This window comes from Tursiops truncatus, chromosome 14 (genome assembly GCF_011762595.2).
Source record: "Tursiops truncatus isolate mTurTru1 chromosome 14, mTurTru1.mat.Y, whole genome shotgun sequence".
Taxonomy (NCBI): Eukaryota; Metazoa; Chordata; class Mammalia; order Artiodactyla; family Delphinidae; genus Tursiops; species Tursiops truncatus.
The window spans coordinates 53,224,534-53,249,713 of NC_047047.1; the positions used below are offsets into that span (position 1 = coordinate 53,224,534).

The following is a 25,180-nucleotide window of genomic DNA, read 5'->3' on the forward strand; positions in this document are numbered from 1 at the left end:
TGTGTACTTACTACAGGTTTTTGCTTTGTGGTTACCATCAGGGTTACATATAACAGCTTATGTCTATAACAGTCTATTTTAAGTTTATAACAACTTAAGGTTGATCCCATTCTATAGCTCAACACTTTTATTCTTTCCCCACCCATGTTTTATGTTTTTGATGTCACGTTTTACATCTTTTTATCTTGTATATCCCTTAACTGTTGTTATGGTTGTTTTTACTACTTTTGTCTTTTAACCTTTATATTAGCTTTTTAAGTAATTAACACACTACCTTGATTATATATTTACTTTTCCAATGAGATTTCCTCTTTCATATGTGTTCTTATTTCTAATTAGCACCCTTTCTTTTCATCTTAAAGAAGACCCTTTAACATTTCTTGTTAGACCTGTTTGGTGGTGATAAACTCCTTTAGCTCTTGTTTATCTGGAGAACTCTTTATCTCTCCTTCAGTTCTGATGATAACTTTGCTGGGTAGTGTATTCTGATGCTTAATTTGTCCACTGAGTTTTCAACTTTAATTATTAAAACTTTCATCTCTAGAAATTCTGTTTGGCTCTTTATCATATCTGCTTAACCTTTTTTATAGTCTTTTGTTCCTTGCTTGTATTTTCAAGCCACTCTTATTTCTTTAAACACATTAAACACAGTACTTTTATGTTGGGCCTGACAATTGCAATTTCTGAAGTCTTTGCAGATCTGATTCTTCTGTTTTGTTTCTGCTAGTTCTAGCTTTGAGTGCCTTATTTCCTTGCATTGTTAAATTTTTTTTTTTTTTTTTTTTTTTTACTGAGAGCTGAATCATTGGCCTTGGCATTTCATCTGTGGAATTTCTTTGAGGTCCAGGTTGAAATTGCAGTCCTCCTGCCTGTTGCCTGGGGGAACCACCAACCTGAGACCACTTCAAGTTCAATGATCATTTGAGGTTTTCAAACCTCACAGTGGGCAGGCTTTTGGAATGAAAATCCACTTGGAGATCAGCTTGTGTTATAAATGCTCAGGGGAAATTTTTCTGTCTCATTTTTCTATCTCATTGTCTTCAACTAGGATCAAGTTCAAGATGCAAGTTTCTTGCTGTCTACTCCTGAGTGATAAGTTTATTTTTCCTTGGGATTTTTGGGGTCCTGGTTTTATGCAGATCTCCTAGTAGACGCTCTACCTGAATAGGCCCTAACCTTTATCTCCTGTCCCCCAAATTCTGTGCAGCCATCAGAGTGGAATCTCAAGGTCACCAGAGTTCTTCAGAAACTTTAGGGCTAATCCAACTTTGGTGCTCACTTTACCTCTTTGAATTCCTGCTTTAACTTCATTTTAGGCCTTAATAGTTCTCCTTGCACCATGCCAGTCAGCAACACATTTTAAATATTTTTTTCAATAACTTATTCCAGGTAAAACCACAAGTGAGGGTTTACCAAACCTCTTACAGACTTTTGACTGCTCACCAAAACTGTGTCACTTTTCTCCTGGACATACATACTTCCGGAAATCTGGACAAGACCCCCTCATGTTTGAAAGAGATGAAAGGACTTGTTATCTGGGGAGTAACTGGATATAAGTCTGAGTTTTCACCCGGGCAGGGACGTTTAACTAAAACGGGTGGTGATGAATAGGGTCACTTTCATACTTGGACACTGCTGAGCTCAGCTTCTATCTAAAACTTATCATACACTCTTTACAATTAGGTGACTAGCTAGAGATGCCTTTAACATTTCTAAAGAAACATTAAGAAAGTAGTGGGAGTGCTTCTCAGCTATTGAAGTAATCCTGCAGAGGAGTAAGTTTGAGACCTCAGTGAAATGTAGCACTCATTGACATATATTTAATACAAGTAAAAGTTTGCAGCAGTGAGGCCAAACCAGCCAAAAACAACAGAGACCATCAGGCTTGGAGTGTTTGGTGACTGCAACTTCTCTAGCATTCACAGTCCCTCTCAGCTTCACAGGTAACCACGAGGTGGAGGTTTGCCAAAACTCCTACAGCCTCTGTGGGAGAGAATGACTGGCTCTTTTCAAAGCTGTTATCACTTTGCTCCTAGACCCTGTTTCCTAGCCTCCTTTACAGATGGGTGTGGTCTGAGTTTTGGCTGACAGAATGTCAATGTGGGCAGAAGTGATATGCAGCACTTTCAGCCTGGCCCATGAAACCTTCCTGCATAGTTGCCGGTGAGCAATAGCTTTTGGCCGGGTGTATTTGCCCCTGCTTTTCCCCAGTGGAAGTAGCCTGTGTCGGCGCTTTCCATAAGCTGAAACTCTTTGCTCGACCACTTGTGAACACTGCATAACATAGAATTCCAGTGATCCGTCCACCCTACTGGTACCTTATTTTAACTCTGGTTATTTATCTCATTCTCTTTCCTCTTGTTCTATGTTTAAAATTGATTGTATAAACCATGTACTTCTAAAACCAAAATCAAAAACCTACGTGACCTTACTCTTCTGCCACTGGAAGCAAAGGACCAGAAGATGGCAGATCATGAGATGGAAGATATCAGAGAGTCTGAGTTCTTATGTGGAAGATCATTCACCAAACACCAATTGGACATTGACTGAGAGAGGAATTAAGTTTCTATTGAATTGTCATTGAGATTTTAGTTTTTCTATTACTACGACTATTATATTAACAAATACAACCCAAGTCACCCTGAAATCCCAGCAAAATTACCTAATATGGTTGTAAAATCTGCCTTTAGCAAGCCAGGTCATCTGTATCTAGCAACTGGGATTTGGATATAATGTCTGTCACTAGTTTCATCATGCTACATTGTCCACGGAGTTATGACAATGACTAAGCATCATAAACAGCACAGTCTCATTGCAGCTAGGTAACAATGATCAGTCCATGGGCTTGTGTATCATTTATCTGAGGCATAGGAGGGCTCACCAGTTACACATCCTGATAGAAAATGTTTTTCTACATGTATCCTGAAAAATCTGGAGGTCCTGTGGGCATGGGCCTTTGTGTGGTATCACAGTCATATTTGAAACTCTGAAGATAATGTTGATCTTTACCCCAGTGAGGTAGGAATTTTATACAATGTTTTCTCACATTGTAGGAATCGGTATTTGGTGGAAAATAACAGAAGCCAATTCTAGCTAACTCAAGCAAAAAATAAAACAAAACAAATTATATAGGATACTTCACATACTTAAAAAAAAAAAAGGGATACTATACATACTAAAAAAAAAAAAAGTTTTCTGGTGAACCATACTTAATAAACTGGCAAAAACTACTAAGAAGGTTAGGCCAGATGAGAACTCCAAGACCACAATGTAGGCTAGTTACATGTCTCAAAATATCACCCTATGGATTACTTATTAACTAAAATAGGGAAAAGCCACTTTTACAAAGGAGGGATCTGAAAGACTTAATTTAGTGACCTAACTTAATATTGCTAATAATGGGACAAACTGATATGACGTGTCTCCTGAAGTGATACAATGAGAGGATACATTATATCCTCTGTGTAGTATACTGTGTAGTATACTTATAAAAATATTTAACCCAAAACTAATCAGGGGGAAACAATCAGACAATTCCAGATTGTGGGATTACTTGCTTGTAATCTTCAAAATGATTAGTGTCACAAAAGACCAAAGAATGTAGAAGACTTTTCTAAATTAAAGCAGACTAGAAAAACATGAACCTTGACTAAATCCTACCTTGAAAAAAAAAAAAAAACAAAACTGTTTTACAGGGCATTTGGGGAACAATTTTAAAATCTGTATATATATTGGATAGTACACTGTATCAATGTTAAATTTCTAGAGTGAGATAATAATATTGTGGTTTTATAGCTGAATGTCCATGTTCTTAGGATATGTATACTAAGTATTTAGGGATACAGTTCCATGATATCTATAACTTACTTTCAAGTCATTTAGCAAAAAATAAATATAAGTCGGTAGATAGATAGACAAAGACAGAGAGAGCAACCAAATGTCACAAAAGTTAATGATAGATGAATCTAGGTGAAGGGTATATGGCTGCTCATTGCACTATTTTTTCAACCTTTCGTAGGTTTGCTATTGTTCAAAATAAAAACTTTGGAAAGTTTTTAAAAATCTGTAATGCCTCTGAATTGTGCCTAGGAATTTACAGTAAAGGTTTGGGTAATATTATACTGGGATGGGTCTGTGGGCAACTACCACATTAAATGTTTATGTTAGTCTCTGACAAAACTCATGTACCTTTTTGTAGATATAATTAAATTTTCTAAATGAGAGAGAGAAAGAATATTACCAAAGATCACGTAGCTCACTCATGGCAAAGCTGGGATATAAACTCATGCTCAAACTCTTTTCCTCTATGGACAGCAAATAAGCCAGAGTCTTGTTATGGTCTGAAATCAAATAACATACTTCTCGATTTTGCAGAAGGCCAGTCTTGAAAGTAATTTCTAAATAATTCTTAAATGCTAAAGATAGTCACAGAATAAAAGGAAAAGAACGCTTTAAAAATGCTGTTCTACTGAGCCAAGCTTGAGAATATGTTTGGGATTTATAAGAGGATTTGAGGAACTTAATAAAACTATTATTTAAAAACAAGAGAACAAGAGGTTCTTTGATATGGATTTAAGAAGAGTTTAGGAACAGTTAGGAATGACCCACTTCCAGGTAGTCTAATTAATATGTTGGATTTGTGGGAGGAAATTAATTGCTAAAGTAGAGCAATATTCTGAAAAATAAGATGATTTTATAAACATCACTGTCTTATAGTAATATGACCTTTGTGTTTTCTCCCAGTCTTTCAAAATTCTGTTCTCAGACCACATCTCCTCTTTGACCCTTTTCAGTACTCTTACCTGCTCACCTTCCTTTAACCAATAACTCACTGCAAATGTCTCCTAAAATCTATATCTTTGGTCTTAGCCTCTTTCTAGGCTCCACAAGTACATTTTTAGCTGCCTCTGGAATTATGCTAAGGTATGCAGTTAAATCGCAAACTCAAAACAAATTCATCATTCCCCCTTAAAATCTGGCCCTCCTTCTGACTTCTCTATTCCTGTTCCTGACATCATCTTCCCAGATACCTGCTTTAAACCTTGGAAGGTTTTTTGTTGTTGTTGTTTGTTCACTTCTAATTCTGCCTTCTCCTCTGCTCTATAGACACAGTCATTTTCAAAAGTCTATGTATTCCCCTTCCACAGTGCCACTCATGTCTGCCGCATCCGTTCTCTTCTTGTTATGCATTCTAATTATCTCTAACCCAGAGTTTCTCAAGTGGGATACTACTGACATTTTGGACAGGAGAACTCTTTGCTGTGCAGGATAACACTTTGCTGATGTTAAGCAGCATCCCTGGCCTTCAACCACTAGATGCCAATAGCACCCCCTCACTTATGAGTATCAAATATGTCTCCAGACGTTTCCGAATGTCCCCTGAGAGGCAAAATCACTCCCAATTGAGAACCACTGCTCTAACCTGAATGATTGCCTTCTGTTTGAAACATCTTCTATTAGAAACATCTTCCCATCTACTAGGAGTCCTACCACCCATTCATTCTAGATGTTGCTACTGGTTTACTCTTCTTAAGCTTTAGCTCTGATTGTATTATTTCCCTGCCCATAAACTTTTAGTGGTTCCCTACTGCCTACAGAATAGTGCATGAATACCTCAGCTTAGCATTTAAGCCTCCCTACTATATGGTCTTAACCTACATTTTAATTGTATTTCCCACTGTTACTCTCTGTAGTCCTTGTTTCAGCTTTGTGACCTCTAAAACTTTGCTTATGGGAGTTACTTATTCATTGTTTATTCATTAAAATAACATTTATAGAACAACTATTAAGTATTAGGTATTACATTGGGCACTGAAGCTATAAAGTGAGACACAGCCCCATCCCTCACAGAGTTAGCACGGACAGGCAGATTAACAGTGGTCTGCACAGCGGTTGCTGTGGGCTGCCTAGCCTTCCCTTCTACTTCTGCCAGCCACAGAGCCTCTCTTTGTTGTGGGGGGATGCTCTCCATGAGGTTCAGGCAGGGCTGATTTGTCATTCACAACTTTAGAGATGAGGAAACTGAGGCTTTAAAAAGTTGATGAGGAAATTTAGACTTGGGGGAAGTTCGATGTGATTTCCAATTGACTGGTACAAGGTCACACTGCTGGTGAGTCACTGAGCCAGGATTTGAAGGCAAGTGTTTTAACTCCAGAGTTCACATCCTTGACCACCACGCTACACTGATTCTCCATTACTTAAAGAAAACAGAATTAATGTCATGATTGAAATCTACCAAACATCAATATCTCAGCTGCCAGAAAGCTCAGCCCATGTTTGTGTTAGGGAAATATAATCAAAACAAATCTTTCTTCAATTCAAAAGCTCTCCACAAGGTAGAAAAAAAAAAGGGGAAATTTTTTTTTTTGAATAAGATTAAACCAGAGCGTGATATGCCACACAGGTAACCTGCTAAAGGGATTACAAAGACAGAAGGGAATCTCCCTCTTTTATACAGCTAAGTGGACACATCATTCAATACTTAGGTAGCTTTTACAATTTACAGTCAGGTGACAAATTAGACCCATCTTTTCCCAAAAAACCCATCTTCCAGGAGATTGGAATTATTTTCCTTGATGATTACACTTCAAAGAGATGGCTCCCAGGTCCTTGAGGAAACATTCCTGAGTTGTGAGACTGGCCAGAGGCTTACATAGCCATTACAAAGATTTACATACATTTGACAAGGACAGAGAAAGAAATTCAGAAAGTAAATGGAGAAGGGGAAAATCTCTCTGCTTATTTTCAGAGGGGAGAAAATCTGTATTTGCCCTTATACTTATTCCAGCACTTAAGATCAGTCAGTATTCTCAGAGATTAACTCTATACACTATATTTTCACTCCATTTATTTATATTCAATTTTATATTGCCTTGTACATTTTTTGAAGTCATTTTCTTAGACCGATATATAAACTCACAGTTAAATATTATATATTCTCTTTATATAAACTCACAATTCCTCTGCCAAGAAGAAGATTCAGTAAATCTTGTGAAATGATTGACAGCTTTCAGCTTCAAGCACCTGGGAGCAACTGTGAAGCTGCTGCAGTTCAATCCACTGATCCCCAGACCAGTGTCAGGCAGGAGCCATGTGCTGGGGACCAAAGACAATAGATGAGTCTCTGCCCTCTTGGAGGTTATGAACAATCATGTTCCAAGACATATGTGAGTAGAGGATATATTCAAGTCTGCCTTATTACTGGCTCCCAAGCAAGATCGACCTTGAAATAACCTTGAAATAATGCTTAGAATAATAAATAATAAATAATAAACCTTGAAATAATGCTTAGAAAATTATCACTCCACCTATCTATTCATCTCTCTCTCTCTCTCTCTCTCTCTCTCTATTTTTACAGTCAAGTCTACTCTTAAAGGAAGTATAAATATTTTTTACTGCTCTCATTGGGATTCATATTTGACAACAAAAATAGCATTCACTCTGAACAAATGAATGGAAAGCCATTTACAAGGGTAACTAACACAATGAAAATAAGTAAAACTATGAGGTCGAGGACAGAGACTTGAGATACGGAGTAAGATTAATCTTTGTTAAAAAATAAACTGAGGCATATTGAACATTTTAAGAGCTTATTTGAGCAAAAGTCTATTCCAATTGGGATAGAAGTTGTTAGAAGCGTTCCACCCACAGGGGCTGGTCAGGGGGGTGGGGGGGTGGGGTGGGGTGGGTGAGGGTGAGCCTTTTATAGAGAAAAGGTGGAAGCAAAGTAAGGAAATTACTGATTGGCTATAGCTAAAGCCTAGATGGCAGTTTGTGATTGGTTGTCCTAACTTTTCAGCATTTGCATGCTTAGATTTTGGTTTGCTTCCATAGGCGGCCAGTACATCAGAGCCACCTCCGTCTAATGGCCTCCTTGCTGAATTAATGTAATACCTTTTAAGTTAACCTTATAGGATGGCATTAGATTGGAGTTTAGTGGTCTGGTTTGAACAGTCTTAAGAGCTTCCCAGACTCCTGTGTAAAAAAGCAAACATTACTAGCAGGGGTCTCACTTCAAGCCTTTATCAATGAAGTCTTCCTTAACTTTTTGCTCTCAGTCAGTAGCTTTAGAACAGGTCTCCACATGGGAGTGTGGGGAGGGGGAGGTAAATCTGGTGATCCTGGAGGAAAAACAGCCACCCAAACGGAAAACACACTGCCTGCCAACCAAACTGAAGCTACCTCTGTTTTGCTGAGGGCCTGACCTAGGAGAGGAATGGGCTGCACTAGGCAGTGTTTCCAAGGTGAGCCTTAATGATGACCTAGATGGGTGGGATGGAAGCGGGGGAGAGGGAGGCCCAAGAGGGAGGGGATATATGTATATGTTTAGCTGATTCACTTTGTTGTACAGCAGAAACTAACACACCATGGTAAAGCAATTATACGCCAATAAAAAAATGAATTAATGAGAATGAAACTTGTTTTTTGCACTTCTCAGAGCCTCTACATTGATTTTTCCCTCCCTTCAAAGCCCCTACAAGCCTTCACGCCATTCCTTCTCCCTGGCCTGCTACCTTGGCTGACTCTCCAGTACAGGGCCCTGCAAGATCTGACTCTCCCACCTTCCTACTTTTCTTTTTCCTCACATTGTAACTTACCTATCTATTTACTCAGGGGTCTAATAAATCAGGAGTTAAAAGGAGCCCTTAGAGGGTCGAGATCTGGTTTTATTCATCTACGTTACTCCGGCACCTAATATCTGGAGGCTGTAAAAGGATGATTATCAAGTAGTTGCTGGATATATTAATATATGTTAATGGAAGATACTAGCTTAAAGTGTTTCCCTATGGATAGCCAATAATTTGGAGGGAGATATTTTTGAGGAAGGTAGGCCTTCTATTCCTGTCTCCTTTCAGGAGAAATACCAACTCCATTTGTTAGAACATCCCTGAATATTCTGGGACTGGAGGTGACTTGGCCACTGCCTGAATGCGAGTAAGAAAAAAGGAAAACATTAAAGGCCCCCCTGAGGTTTCCCATATGGCAGGGGGAGGGGAAATCAGGTAGGAAGCCTCATGGAACCATGAAACAGGCACTGCTCTAAAATCCAAGCACAATCAAGTGCTCTCTGTAACCTGATTCCACAGTTCATTTTCAATTTAGCCACATTATTATAAATTTATTAAAAGGAACTTAAATCTTTGAATATATGCTTACTTATACTTAACCAGAATTTGACCCATAATACTCTCAGTGCTGTTGTATCTCACAGAATGTCCTAGATATACTGTGATCTTATTTCTAATAGCTGAATAAGCTAATCCCCATAAAGCCACATGAGTACTTCACTGTGATGTAGTACAAGGAAGAATTAGGATGTTCTTAGTAGGCAACTGCAATAAGCTACCTGCTGAGTCATTGAGCTGATCTATTTTTTTTTTTTTTTTTTGAGCTGATCTATTTTTAATCCAATGAGCAAAACTCCTATTTGGTGTGACCTTATCTGAATGCTATCCTCTGTGGAGCTTGTAAAACTATACCACTCCAAAAAATGGAGGAAATATTCATTTTCATTATTCCCTGACAAGATAATCATTCTGTTAATTCGGTTGGACAAAAATCTTTTATTTTAACTAGAAATCAAATAAGTATTACCTTAATGAAGACAGACAGGCAGCCAAGTTGTAAAAACAAAACAAAATGAAAAAAGTTCAGTACACCTAAATGTCTGTTTTGCTTTGAGAATTTACCTTAGTAATAATTACTGGAAATGCATTAGTCATGGTGAAAATTATATTCTTATTTTACATATACTTCTCTACTGGCACAGAAAAATGAAACTGGCTACAGTCACCACATGATACTGCTTTTGAGAGTCCCAAATTAGACGAGCCCCTGGTTTTGTTATTGGCAGAAAATGTCCCATCATGATTGTGAAACTCCTGCTGAAAAAAAGAACCAATAGTGTTTGTAAAACCACTGCAAAATAGAAATACTAAATAGAAAAAAAAAATCTTATAATTTGGTACCATTTATTAATGATTTTCTCTTCAATTTCCACAAGAAAAGAAATAATTTGATGCTAATTTTTTGAAAAGGTTGAGAGAGGTGTTAATGTCCAGTGTTAGTTAATTGTCTCTTGGTAAGAAAATCACTTTAGATAAGGGAGAAAACCTCTTGTAAAATTGTGTTGGATGAGAGGACAATTGTTCTATCAGGTTTAAGAGTTTTTGGCCTATGGAGATAGGATTCACTATTGCTATTTTAGATGAATTTCTTTTAATAGACTTCAGTAAGTTAACATAATCAATATGCATCTTATAGCAAGAGACACACTTTCCTTGGTATAGTCTTTGGGGCATGGCTCTAGGGACCCCATTTCCATTTTTGAGTCAAACTACCAGCAGTCTCTTTAGCTTTCACCACTAATTTGCTAGAGTTAAGGCTATCCTTAAATCTATGGGTGATAATTTCTCAGGAAGGTAGAGGACCCTAAGACTAGTTAAGACTAACAATGGGAAATTCTACTTTTTGAGTTTCTTTCACCTTTCAAATTCACCATGCATATTTGTGTGGTCAAAATAAAATTCAAAATAGTCATTGAAAATTACTTTTACCTTTCATTGTAGATATCGCATGTTGCCTATCCTATGTCTACATTTCTCTCCTTCATTCCTAGTGAAAATCAAATTTTTTCAGAGTGGCAGAGTACCCAATTAAAAATATTCACTTCCCTGGTCATCTTTGTGGCTAGCAGTGGCCAGGCAACCCAGTTCTGGCGGATAAAATACAAGTAAAGTCTACAAGATGGAGTTTCCAGAGAAGCTACTGTTTTCCTGTTTTAAAGGATCAGACTCAGTTGGTTTAGGACTACTGTATTCTCCATTTTTCTTTCCCCCAATCTTCCTGCCTAGAACATGGAGTTGATGCCTGGAGGTACAGTATCCAATCTTACAACCATGAGGACAAAAGCCACAAAGAAAGGATAGTAGAGTAGGATGTTAGAAGGAACTTGCTGACATCCTTGAGCAGCTGCACCAGCCCTAAACAGCTTGCATCTATGAATGCCAAATAAAATGCATGTGGCCCAGTTACATTTGTCCCATGGGACACTTATACTAAAAAATTGTTTATCTGAAATTCAAATGTAACTAGATGCCCTGTATGTTTATTTGTTAAAGCTGGCAACACTACTTGCTTCTAGACTTCCTGCTATTTGAAAATTAAATTCCTATTTGGTTAAGCTACTACTGTAGTCAAGTTTCTATTATATACATCTGAAGTCAACCCCTGATTTTTTTTAAATAATTAATTGTTACAAATTATTTTAGACTTTTCCTTAAAGCCCTAATTTTTAGATTAACTATTTGGAATTATGAGCTACGTAATATTTTCTTTCTTAGAAAATGCAATCCAGATATAGCAATTGTTAAATTAATTAAAAAGGAGGTCATTAAACTGAGATGGTTCTAATGTGTTAGTGGCATTACATAAGCAAACCAAACCCAATCCTGTAAATTTCTCAAGGTTAAGAAATTAAAATCTAAGGACAACCGATCACAAACAGCCAATAAGGTTTTCCCAAGTAAACTGAATGCTTAAGCTATAGCCCAACAAATAATCTCCTTGCTTTGCTTCCTTCTTCTCTGTAAAATCTTTCCCCTAGCTCCTGTTGGTGGAGCGCTTTCCAGTTTGGTGATTTGATTTAACTTTGGTGATTTGATTTAAACTGAGTTTTGCTCAGATAAACTCTTAAAATTTTTAATATGCCTCAATTTATCTTTTAACAGTTCAAATGATTGGGTATTTGTTCTACCAGAAGTTAGCACTTGAAACTTAATAGCATTAATAAACAGAATTCAAATTTGTTTTCCATATGATTCAGCAAAAGAAGCAAAAAGATTTAAGGCAATAATCCCAACATCAAAACACAACATAGGGACTTCCCTGGTGGCGCACTGGTTAAGAATCCGCCTGCCAACACAGGGGACACGGGTTGGGTCCCTGGTCTGCGAAGATCCCACATGCCGCAGAGCAACTAAGCCCGTGTGCCACAACTACTGACCCCACGTGCCACAGCTACTGAAGCCTGCGCGCCTAGAGCCCGTGCTCTGCAACCAGAAGCCACCACAATGAGAAGCCCGCGAAATGCAACGAAGAGTAGCCCCCACTTGCTGCATCTAGAGAAAGCCCGTGCGCAGCAATGAACACCCAACACAGAAAATAAAAAAACCCCAAAACATACATAGGTCACTTCAAAAAGGGCTTGTGGGACCAAAACCAGGAGCTCTTAAATGCTGCAACCAAAGACTGAAGTTCTCCAAAGGTTGTGATCACTCAATTGTGCTGTGTTTTCCTGAGGAGATAGAAGCCTTAGCCACTCATATCCATGATTGGTGATGTGGGGAAGTAAATAAAGTCTCCCAAGTTTAACCAAAACTAACAATCAAACAAACAAAAAATTATATACATGAAATGTAAGTAAATTAGTAAATTCAAAGGGAACTATTATTCATGGAATAACTGATATATTTGTAGATTTACTTACATTCTTTACTGTACCTATAATACCAAACGACTCAAATTATTGAAGATGAACTAATTCAATTGAATTATTGACTACTGTACTTACCACTATGCATAAGAAAGTGTAGAGCATAAAGAAGTAGAAAATAATATGGTTTTTATCCTCAAAAAGTTACCATATTTTGAAGAAGATAAAACTTAACAGGGGTCAAATACTTAAAGATGAAACATGGAAGAATAATATAAAAAGATAAATTATAGTTAAAATGGAGGGGAAACGGGAGGAAATGCATCAAAAGGCTATGGTGGTTATCTCTAAGGGATGAAGATTATGGATGTTAATTATTATTTACTTTATGATTTTATGTATTCCTAGTTGTCTGAAATGAACATGTATCAATTGTAAGATTAGAAAGAAAACAATGTGTCTTTAAAAATGAAAAAATAAATAAAATGAAATGAAATATAAAGAAATACCAAAATATACAATGCATATAATGGACTGCTAGGACAGAATATTGGGGCAGATTTCTTGGAGGAGGTGGAATTTGTGATGGACCTTGAGATTTGCCTGACTCATGTCTGTGATATCTACATAGCATGTCTAATTTAGGAATCTGATTTAATTCCACGGGACACCTACCACTAACGTCTAATGCTATGGGGATGGTGTCACCTCCATATGAATGGTGTCCCCTGAAGCTGTGCAAGGAGGCAGCACTGTCAATCATTCTACAGCATATCAGGGCTTGCAAGTTCAGGGTCTGGTCAGTTTAAAAGTAGTTTATGGAAGTCATAAATATAAAGCACCAATAAATTTGTCATTTCCGTGAGTATCCCTGCTGTACACTGTTCCCTTGTTCTCCAGTTTTAAATAGTTCCCAAATTTTCATGTATCAGCTACAAGTTTAAGTTCTCTCTTGCAGCTATTTATATCATAGTGCTTGTGTAAAATAAGACTCCTCATTCATAAAATGAGGATGATAACAAAACCTTGTCCTACTTACCTAAAAATAGTTTCCTATCTGCAAAATGGTGCTAATAATACCTACCCTATTGATTTCACAGGGCTGTTGCAAGCATCAGAAGGGATACTATGTAAAAGCAGGTTGAAACTCAAAGTGTTACACATATCAGAGGCATCCCTGTAGCTCTGCCTAGCACTGGAACAAAATCATTTGTGAGACAAGCACCAAGTTGTCCACTACAATATGTTTGACCATGAAGGGGTATGATATTTACTAGTCTGTGGACCTACAAAAACGTTTGTGCTACATTTTGTGTTTACTGTTTTTATGAATAGCTATTTTTAAAGGAGTTGGCAAAAGCCTGTGCAACTAGTGTGACTACTTACAAGCCTGCCCATAAATGGCCTAGTGTTTAAAGCAAGAAGGTGAATTCTATTTCTCCTCTCTTATTCTGCTCATTTTCCCATTTCTTTCCACAAAAGGTGACCTTTTTCAGAGCAGAATTGTAGATAGAGTACTTTTCTAGTAGATACTTTCTTTTTACCTCTTAGGCTAACTCCAGTTTGAATGCATTTGGTATGATCATTGGAATTTTCTTCCCAGAAGTGAAAGTGGTATTGTAATACTATTCTGGGGGATGAAATGCATTCTATTACAGGAACCAGAAACCTGGGTTCTAGTCCCAGCTTTTGAGTGAGTTTAGGTCACTCACCCCTCTCTCTGGGGCTTTAGTCTCCCCCTCTATAAAATTATCTAAAAATTTTTCATACGGTTAATTTTTTTCTATAATGTAGTTGATTTGGGGGGGGCAGAGAACAGCTTTATTGAGATATAATTTACATACCGTACAATTCACCCATTTAAAGTGTATAGTTCAATGGTTTTTAGGATATTCACAGATATGTGTAGTCATCACCACAGTCAATTTTAGAACATTTTCATCTCAAGGAGAAACCCCTATCACTCATCTACCCCTGCAAACTCCTCACTCCTACACCCCAAGTAACCACTAATCAACTTTCCATCTCCACAGATTTCCTATTCTGAACTTTCATATAAGTGGAATCATATAATATGTAGTCTTTTGTGATTGGTTTCTTTCAGGTAGCATAATGTTTTCAAGATTCATCCATATTGTTGAATATATCAGTGCTTCATTCCTTTTTTATGGCCAAATAATATTCCACTGTATGGATATATCACATTTGTTTATTCATTTGTCTGTTGATGGACATTTGGGTTGTTTTCACTTTTTGGCTATTATAAATAATGCTGCTATGAACTTATATACAAATTTCTGTGTAGGCATGTTTTTGTTTCTCTTGGTGAAATTCTATGTTTAATTGTTTGAGGAACTCCCAGACTGTTTTCCAAAGTAGATGGACCATTTTACATTCTCATAAGCAGTATATGAGGGTTCCACTTTCTCATCATCCTCACCAATACTTGTCAGTATCTGGCTTTTTTATTTCTAGCCATCTTAGTGGGTGTGAAGTGGTATCTCATTACGATTTTGATCTGTATATCCTTGATAACTAATGATGTTGAGTATCTTTTCATATTCTTATTGGCCATTTGTGTATCTTCTTTGGAGAAATGCCTTTTCAGATACTTTCCCATTAATGTAATTATTTTTTAGAGAATAAGTAACAGGAGAGAGAAAACTATCTCATTGACAGATCTTTTAATGCTTGAAAACAAAAATATAATTAGCTAAGCTAACTTTAAACTTTTGACCCGAAGTTTGTTTTTAAGCATATTAGAAAATCTAAATTAGTCCTAAATCATATTGTTTTCCCATTATGTGATTTTTATAGTAGTTGCCCCATTAAAAAGGCATATATCATAATCAGTGTTCTACTCCAGCATTCTGTTTCAGATGTCAAAGGTTCTTTGTGAGGAAATATGGTTATTTTCTGTGATGGTGGTTCTCAAACTGTGGTCTGCCTACCCCTTGGGGTCACCAAAACCGTTTCATGAGGTCCACAAGGTCAAAACTATTTTCCTAATAACATTAACTATTATTTGCCCTTTTCATTACGTTGACATTTGCACTGATGCTACAAAAGCAATGGTGGGTAAAACTCCTGGTGCCTTAACATAAATGAAAGCATTTGTACCAAACTGTAATAATAGCCATTATATTGTTCTCTGCCAAGCACTAGCAGTAAACAAACAAACAAATAAATTAAATTTCAGATGCCATTTTCACTTAAGAACGTTCTCGATGAAACAATTACACATCTCAATTTTATTCAGTCTTGATCCCTGAGTACATGTCTTTTTAACATCTGTGATGAAATGGGACGTACACATAAAGCCCTTGTGCGGCATACTGAAATAGGGGGCTATGAGGAAAAGCACTTGTTCCCTGAGTTACAAGCTGAACTAACTGCTTTTTTCATGGAACACCATTTTGACTTAAAAGAATGACTGGTAAACAAATTATAGCTATTTAAACTTGGGTATTTGGTAGACATTTTCTCAAAAATGAATGAAGTAGGTCTGTCACTTCAAGGAAGACAATTGACGGTATTTGTAGCCAGTGATAAATTTGAGCTTTCAAGCTTTAGGAACCTTGTATCTGACACTGCGAACTTGACAGCTTCCCAGTGTTTAAAGACCTTGCCAATGAGATCAGTGGTAATATTAAAGAATGTGATTTTTGTTTGTTTGTATAATATGTGTCAACATTTGGAAGATCTGCATAACTTCACAGAAGTTATCATTCAATATCTTCTGAATGATAATGCATGATGTTATAAAATCATGCATAGGTAAAATGTCCATTCAAAGTGTGAGATAGATAAATTGATTTTAATATAACAGCATATGAAAAGGTCAGCTTTTATATTCCAACTAACCTTTAAGAAACTACAACTTGTCAAGTTTTGGTGTAATATCAAAGACTGTCCATAATCATCTGAAAAGACTGTTAAAAATTCTCCTCCTTTCCCGACTACCTGTGTGAGGTTAGATTTTTTTCCATGTGTTTCAACCCAAACAACATATGTCAACAAACTGAATGCAAATATGAGAAGCAAATATGAGAATCTGGTTTTTATTAAGCATGACATTATGGAACTCAGCCAAACAAATAAAAAAACAAATCAAATGTCACTTTTCTCACTGGATTTTTTGTTTTTGGAAATAATTGTTTTTCATAAAATATATTTTGTTAACATATAATGGGTTTATTACATTTTAAATGAATGAATAAATATTTTTAAATTCTCCATTTTAATTTCTTAGTTCTCCTTAGTAGCTCAGTAGACATCTAAACCACCATGGCCCTTAACTTTTTCTTCAGTAACACATTTGAGGAAAATACCATAAACCCCTCTGTAACGGTGGCTATTATGCAAGGAACAGTGTCATCTCAGTCTTTACTGTGTTCCATGCACACAACACAAAGCCTAGCACATGGTAGTTACTCAACAAATACTTTGCTGAATTGAATTGATTGGAATTATGGCATTGATCTTCAGCTTACACTGTGCTTACTCATGTCTTGGAGTACATCGTTTTTCAGAGCAAGGATTTAATTTTGTTACAAAGCAAAATAACCACACTTCAAAGGCATCAAAGAGGTAAACTTGACTCAATCACTGCCTGTTAGACATAAGGGGGGAAAAAAGGAAATTCCAAAATTCAACTATGAAATTCATTCACTAATTTTTTTTTTTTTTTTTGCTTGAAATTGTCAACGGCTATAAGTGCTGCGCCAGAAAGACTAGAGACAGGCTGCCTAGGTTCAAATTCTGGCTCTACTTTTTACCATCTTTGTAAATGGGCAAGTCTTTAACCCACCTGTGCCTCAGTCTCCTCATCTGTAAAATGGGATATCAATAGTTTTGTAAAGTTATTTTGTAGGGTTATTTTGAGAATATAATGAGTTAATATATATAACTCATTTAGAGTTTTATGTATTAGAATAGTGAATTTAGAACAGTGCTTGGCACTTAGGTTATCAACAAATTTTCTCTATATTCCATAAAATAGGGGACATTCATAAAATATTTATGTTGACATGGTATATAATTATTCGTAGTGTGTAAAAGTACTTTGGAATTTTTAAAAAACCATTACGTACATAGAAGATAATATTTGTATGATACACTCGGTGTACAGAGGGGTCTGCTCATGACCTAAGTTGAGTAGTCTAGAGATTCCCACCTCCCAGGACCTACCTACCTATCTCAAGGATGAATGAACAGTATCTTGGTATCACATAACTCATTCACAGGTTATAACGTTCTGCACAGCACATATACACATACCCACACCTACGCCAACACACATCCTCATATATAAACATAAATTTGTATGTTCAAAACAAACACATCTTCATTCCTGTTCCCAGGAAAACTGTTTTGATCACAATAAGCTATTCCATGCTGTGATGACAAAGTAAATCCCAAAACTGCAGTGACTGTTAGAGGCTGAATTGTGTCCTCCTCCTAAATTCATATTTGAAGTTCCAACCTACAGTATTTGGAGATAAGTATTTAAAGATAAGTAATTAAGTTAATATGGGGCTTTTAGGATGGGCCCTAATCCAATATGACTAGTGTCCTTAGAAGAGGAAGGGACAGCAGGGATGTGCCCACACAGACACAAGGTCATGTGAGAACTCAGCAAGAAGATGGCCATCTGCAAGCTAGGGAGAGAGGACTCAGAAGACACCAAACCTGCCAGGTACCTTAGCTTAGACTTCTATGCTCCAGAACTATGAAAAAATAAATTTCTATAGTATAAACCACCCAGTCTGTGGTGTTTTGTTATGGCAGCCCTGAATTAGAAGGTATATGCACTCTCTATTTTTTGCATTCCTCTTCCCTCCCCAATATCTAATAAAATACTTGACATACAATAGAAACTCAGAAACAATCTAGGTTTTTTTCTTACTATAAAGAGAATAATAATTTTTTTCACTACCTAGCATGTCTTACACACTTTATTTCATTTTATCCCATTTTCCCTCTATGAGAACATGTATTATTCCCTCTGGGCATACGTAGAAAGTCTTCTCTGACTTACATAATAAGGAAGGAGACTCAGAGAAAAACAATTTGCCTGAAGTTATACAGCTAGTATTTGGCAGGACTGTCCAACTCCCAGATTCATCTACGCTTTCTATAGCACAGTGCATCCAAACTCAGAACATCATCAGGAAGAAATAAACAGTTCAGGGCTTCCCTGGTGGCGCAGTGGTTGAGAGTCCGCCTGCCGATGCAGGGGACACGGGTTCATGCCCCGGTCCGGGAAGATCCCACATGCCGCGGAGTGGCTGGGCCCGTGAGCCATGGCTGCTGAGCCTGCGCGTCCGGAGCCTGTGCTCCGCAACGGGAGAGGCCACAACAGTGAGAGGCCCGTGTACCGCAAAAAAAATAAATAAATAAAAGAAATAAACAGTTCAGAGAAGCAGGAATTTTTATCTCTGACAGGGCAATCTATCAGTGATAGCTATTAGAATCACTGATGCTATGAGTCACAAACAATGACCATCTACCAGAGAAAAGCAAAATTCCTTGAGTTTGAAAAGCTCTTTTAATTTTTTCCTCTATATCAGATTATGTTTTCTTTCTTTGTCTTTTTTTAATCAATTTTCTCAGACATGATCGTCTGGATTAATCATACTCCCAGGTTTTTAAATTTTTTATGTTTTTTATGGTAATTATGTTTTCTTAATAAGATCTTAAAATTGTGCATTTATTTATTCACACATTCACAAATACTTATTAGGGACCACTAACTACATTCCCAGGACTCTGACTCTGGGGACACAGGTGAAAGAAACAGCACTTATTTGTAAACAGCTCACCTGGCAGTGAAATAGACGCGTAACCAGCAGCAACAATAACAAATGGCACTTGTATACCTTAAGGGCAATACAGAGGTTAGCTCTTCAGCCAGCCTAGGGGAGTCAAGGAAGGTTCGCCATAGGTGACTCTTAAGGAAGATTTAGAACTAATTTAGAAGCAGAGTCCAAACTCAGCCAGGCAAAAAAACCCGTGTGTGTGTGTGTGTGTGTGTGTGCGCGCGCGCGCATGTGTGTGCGTGTGTGTGTGTGTGTGTGTGTGTCACACAGCACAAGGTAAAGGCATGTAGGGGAGAGAATGTGGGACATCGAACAAGTAGTTGGCAAATGCTCCTGGCAGTTACCGAATTCTTCATGTTGCCTGAGAATCAACCCAGAGTTTAACAATGCATATTTCTGGCCCCGTACCTCACGGTTTCTGATTCTATAGACCTCAGACAGGACCCAGCATTTTTTTTGGCCGCACCATGCAGCTTGCAGGATCTTAGTTCCCCTAGCAAGGATGGAACCCTCGCCCTCAGCAGTGAAAGCGCGGAGTCCTATCCACTGGACCACCAGGGAATTCCCAATAAGTGGTGATTTTCTTGGGGATGGTGCAAGGACAGCATTTTGAGAAACACTGAAGAAGTAAAGGATGTGGGTGAAGGGAGGAGGTAAGGCTAGTAAAGCAGGCAAAGATACAACCCGTCTGGCTCAGGAGTTTGAAGTATACTCTGGCGGCGGGACAGAACATTTTAAGCAGAACAGTGAATGACGTGACTAGATTGTTGTTTTAGAAAAATAATTCCAGGTCTAGTTTTCAGGAAAGACCATCTGGGAGACTGGGGACCTTAACCAATGCAGTGAGGATAAAGATGGAGAAATGAGAATGTTTTTGAAAGATATTTTGGAGGTAGAACATCCTGGATTTGAACTTGAATGTGGTGGGGGGGAAGGGTGACTGAGTAGGCGGAGTTTAGGATACTTTCTGAATTACTGCAAAACTGGAAAATGAGTAGACAGATCGGTCTAAAAATAAAAAGACAATTACAGCATGAGGCTGAGAAAGTCCAGTAAAAATATTGGTAGTAAATTTAAAAATCTTTTTTATCTGAAAAAAAATTTTAATCTGTGTTTGATTTAGTTTCTGAAACTTAACAAATAAAATCACCATTGAATGTCATGAGAGTTTCCTAAAACCAGGCATTATAACCTCAGGTTAAACACTGGTCCCAAGCAAAACTCTTCTATTTCAGGCATTGTCTGATCACTCCTTCTGGCACTATAGAGCACCTCAAAAGAGGATCATTCTTCCTTTCCTACCTATGGGGGGATGAAGGAGAAATTAATTCCCTGTCCTGGAGCAGAGGATTTCTTCCTGAACTATGTAAGAACGTTGCTAACTCGTTACAGAATCAGTCTACAGGTGTATAAAATGTGCTGGGTGCTTTTAAAATTTGTTATTTACACTAGTGGGTCACACATAGAGGTATTGATAAAAGGATAAAATCCACTCATATTAGGATTACATATGCATGAGAGAGTTTCTCAGAAATAAAGGATATTGCTGGGCTTCCCTGGTGGCTCAGTGGTTAAGAATCCGCCTGCCAGTGCAGGGGACACAGGTTTGAGCCCTGGTCTGGGAAGATCCCACATGCCACGGAGCAGTTAAGCCCGTTAGCCACAACTACTGAGCCCACGTGCCACAACTACTGAAGCCCACGTGTCCAGAGCCCATGCTCCGCAGCAAGAGAAGACACGGCAATGAGAAGCCCGCACACCACAACGAAGAGTAGCACCCCCTCGCCGCAACTAGAGAAAGCCCACGCGCAGCAATGAAGACCCAACACAGCCAAAATAAATAAAGTTATAGGAAAAAAAAAAAAAGGATATTGCTCCTGGAAGCTGGTAAGACTGTCTTCATGTGATTACCTAAGAAAAGAATGTTGTATCAATAATTTTCAAGTCAGGGCTTACCACCCTGCCATGGTCACAGCCTCAGCAGCTGACAGGGACTGGATGAAGCAATGTTTATGGAGTAATAACTGGCACTAAGAATAAAACAGACTCATAACTAGAAGGGTCTCAATTATACCTTTATGAGTCAGACTAGTCATTCTGGTTTGCCCATTATGTAGCGATAGGACCTGGTCAGGCTGGCAGTTACAGGAGATCCGTAACCTTGATCCTAGCAGCTGAATGTTGTCTCAGCTTCTTACTTATTGAGAGAAAACGATAGCTACTTGCTCTGTCTCAAGAACATTTCATTTGCTTTTGTTCGTAGAAAATTCTTGAAAATCAGACTTGCCTACCACCTCCTCCTATGCTCCAATACTCTAAGTGGAAACAGAACCATAAAGACTGGATTCCTTGCCATCAAGGAGCTTACCATCTGGGGACATAAAAAGGTCATGTACACAAAGTACCAGGCAATACTGTGATATCTAACTCCGAAATGATAAAAACAAACCATTAGGACTAAAGAGGAGAAAAGGATCACTCTGGGGTGATCAGGAAAGTTTTCACAGAGCATTGGAGCTGAGTCTTGAAGTGTACAACCTCTGCTTAACTGAATTCAGGTATCTGTTTATATTAGTTTTCTATTGTTATGTAACAAATAGCTGTAAATTTAGCAGCTCAAAACAATATTTATTTACTAGCTCTTAGTTCTGTAGGACAAAAGACTGGGCAGGCTCAACTGAGCTCTCAGCTTAGAGTATCACAAGGTCAAAATCAAAGTGTTGGCCAGGTGGGGCTCTTTTCTGGAGGCTTTTGGAAACAATCTGCTTCCAACTTCATTTGGCTTGTTGGTAGAATCTAGTGTCTGGCAGCTGGTTGTCATCCAGGGGCCACTGTCTGCGCTTAGAGACTACCCACCTTCCTTCTCACATGGCCTCCTCCAACTTCAAAGTCAGCCATGGTACACTGAGTCCTTACACTTCCAATCTCTGCTTCTTCTGCTACTGACCAGAGAAAAAGCTCTGCTTTTAAAGGGCTCTCTGTGTCTTAAGGGCAACTAATTTGGGACCGTAATTATAGCTGCTTAACACCGCTACTTATATTAGTTTTGACTGAATAATCAGGGACAGGAATCTTGAGGGATACCTTTAGAATTCTGCCTATCCCATGTTATTCTGTAAACCTACCTTAAGGTGTCTATCAATTCAATAATCAACTGGCCACTTACTAAGCACACTGTACCAGTTACAGTTATACTAAGTGGAATCTTAATTTTTGTTTGAAAGATTTTTCAGGTGCTTCAAAACTTGAAGTCTACTCCAGGTTTAAACAAAAGTAAAATATTTTCAATAAACGAATATAACATATTTAAATAGTATTTCAAAATGTTTCAGTGAAGATGTATAAGAGCATTACTTAGGGAGCTGTTAAAGCAACACACACAACTTTCTGCCTCATTTCTGCTCCATAGGGAGAAGACTGCTTCCTATTTTGCCCATCCTCACCCCATTCATAGAGAATCACCACCATAATGACTCAACGTCATCCATTTCTTTATCCACAATCTTCTCTCTGTTCTCTTTTATTTCTGGAACTTTCACATACATAATGCCTTCCTATCCATTACACCTATGAACATTTCACATACACTTCGAGACTTTGCCCAAATCCTGCTTTCTCCATGCTTCTGACCATACCTACATTTTTCTTCAGTGCAATCCATTTGGCAATCAGTAGTATCATTGGGCTATACCACTTCTATTTCAATCTTCATTTATACATACATATACACACACATATATTTTTTTTAAATTTTCAAATGACAACGCCTTTTTGTATGTTACTCCAAAGTGTTCAGTGCAGGAAAGGCATTGGAAAATATTTGTAGTATTACTAAATTGCTCTGACTGGAAAAATCTGACAGTTGCTCATGATTTACTGCTGTTGATATTATCTACCTAGTTGTTAGATTCCTTAATTATTTTTAAACTAATCAGCGTTTTAACCAACAAGCCATCACCTGGTTGTGGCTGTGGCCCTGTGTTTTCCATTTACGAAGAGGCTTTTTTTCTGACGCTTGTAAGAAAGCAGGCAGGTGTCACCGGCAAAGCCCATTAACAATACTCAGGAAATAAAAATAGAATCTGGGTAATAAAGTCTAACCTTTTTTTTTCCTTTCCTTTGTGCTTAGTCTGGTTTCACTTGCTCACGGGGTGTTGTGTGCAGAGGCCCTGCCCCCGGCACCTCAGACCAACGTGGCTGCACCCGACACTTCAGCTTCGAGACCGTGTGCAGAAGCTGCAAACTACACCCAATTCAAGATGGCGGTGGCAGGCCGTGTGCAGAGATGCTGCAGCCGGCACCACGCCCGGCTCCGCCAACCCCTCCGCCCACTCCCTGCGGGAACTCCACTCCCTTCCGTTCCCCTACTGCCAAGTTCCCTCTGAAGCAGCCCCGCCCACGCCCACGGCCTGTCCTGAGAGCCTGTGCTCTAGCGCGCAAGGCTGCACCTCTCCATTCTTTGATTAAAGGATAGAACTTTGCTTTGAACCAAACTTGGTCTTGTTCGATTGGCTCCAATGACACTGGGCAGGAGGACCCTTGTTGGGGATCCACTTGAAAGGGTTGATAAATCCTTTGATATTACCAAGCGAATGACTATAAAATGCTCTGGAGCTAAGAAGCATGCTTTTCTTCTTTCCCAGCTCTATTGAGGTATAATTGACATATAACCTTGAGTAACTTTAAGGTGTACCACTTGCTGATTTGTGAGAGCCATTCTTTTTTTTTTTTTTTAAAGGTTCCACACCCTTTTATTAAAAAAATTTATTTATTTATTTGGCTGCGCCGGGTCTTAGTTGCGGCATGCGGGATCTTCGTTGCTGCGTGTGGTATCTTCGCTGCTGTGTGTAGGATCTTCTAATTGCAGCATGTGGGACCTTGTGCCCTGGCCAGGGATTGAACCCGGGCCCCCTGCATTGGGAGCGCAAAGTCTTAACCTCTGGACCACCAGGGAAGTCCCTGTGAGAGCCATTTTTATTAATAACTTTCTAGCTTAGATTTTCTGTGATTATCCTTTTTCTTTCTCTCAGTTTATACGATGAAAGCAGTAGCTGCCCATCAAAATCTTCTTCTTCCTTATCAACGGCTGTGCTTGAAATCAGCTGCTCAGTCTGGAAACACATTTCCCAGCAGATCCTGCAACTGCATGTGGCCATGTGACTAATTTTTGCCAATAAAATACAAGAAAAAATGATTTGTGCGGTCATGGGTGTAGCTCTCTCAGAAAGTGTTTACTCATTATTTCCCCATCCTCTAACTGAACATAGACATCAAGGCCCCAGGGAAGCAGAATCTCAGATGGAAGAGCTTGGGGCTACAATTCTCCATGTGGAAGAGAGCTACTGCTGACTTGGAATACTCTCCAATTTATTAGTGATAAACTTTTGCTGGATTTCAGCCACTGTATTTTCGGGTCCATTTGTTTCAACAATTTAGCCTTCCCTAACTAGTACACTTCATTTTTGTATTTCCTCAAGTACCCAATAGATACGTAGCGCGGCTCCCACAGCATACGCTTATTTAGAAATCATCCAAAGGAGATGAGACCCAGGTGATCACTGAGGAAAGTGATTCTGAAGAATGGCTGTTTTCATCTTTGTAAAAAGAAACTATTTATAGTAATTGAAAGCAGAACTTCTAGTTAGCAATATCCCTGAGGCAATGTGGTTAGGGTTTTGATCAGTTTGTGGCTTATGGTCAAGGAGGCTTGCTGGATAGCTCATCTCTGCCTCACCAGAAAAAGGTAGAAAAAAACCTAAATTCTCTTCTATTTAAGGCCAGAACAATGTCCTCCCATGACAGTTTCCCCTAATTGAAATTCTTCTCAGGTGTTACATCTTCTGGGAAGGGTTTCCTGACCACCATCCTCTCCCCACTAATACCAGGATGAGATGTCTCTTCTCAAAGTATCCCCAGGACTCTTTGT

General features: G+C 38.3%; 2 long non-coding RNA genes and 1 other non-coding gene across 3 annotated transcripts in view; 1 reads left to right on the forward strand and 2 right to left on the reverse strand.

Moving 5' to 3' along the window:
* LOC141276342 (uncharacterized) overlaps window positions 1-7,331 on the reverse strand; it is a 29,765-nt gene extending 22,434 nt beyond the window's left edge. The window contains exon 1 of the long non-coding RNA XR_012325714.1: window positions 6,956-7,331. This is a non-coding gene — a long non-coding RNA (uncharacterized lncRNA). The remainder of the gene's footprint in view (window positions 1-6,955) is intronic.
* Window positions 7,332-12,186: 4,855 nt separating this feature from the next.
* LOC117307958 (small nucleolar RNA SNORA25) lies at window positions 12,187-12,311 on the forward strand. The gene has a single exon (XR_004521899.1). It is a non-coding gene; the product is annotated as a small nucleolar RNA SNORA25 (small nucleolar RNA).
* Window positions 12,312-16,478: 4,167 nt separating this feature from the next.
* Window positions 16,479-23,492, reverse strand: LOC117307900 (uncharacterized). Its single transcript, XR_004521820.2, has 2 exons — window positions 19,258-23,492; window positions 16,479-17,918 (listed from the first exon to the last, which is right to left on the reverse strand). It is a non-coding gene; the product is annotated as an uncharacterized lncRNA (long non-coding RNA).
* Window positions 23,493-25,180: the final 1,688 nt, after the last annotated feature.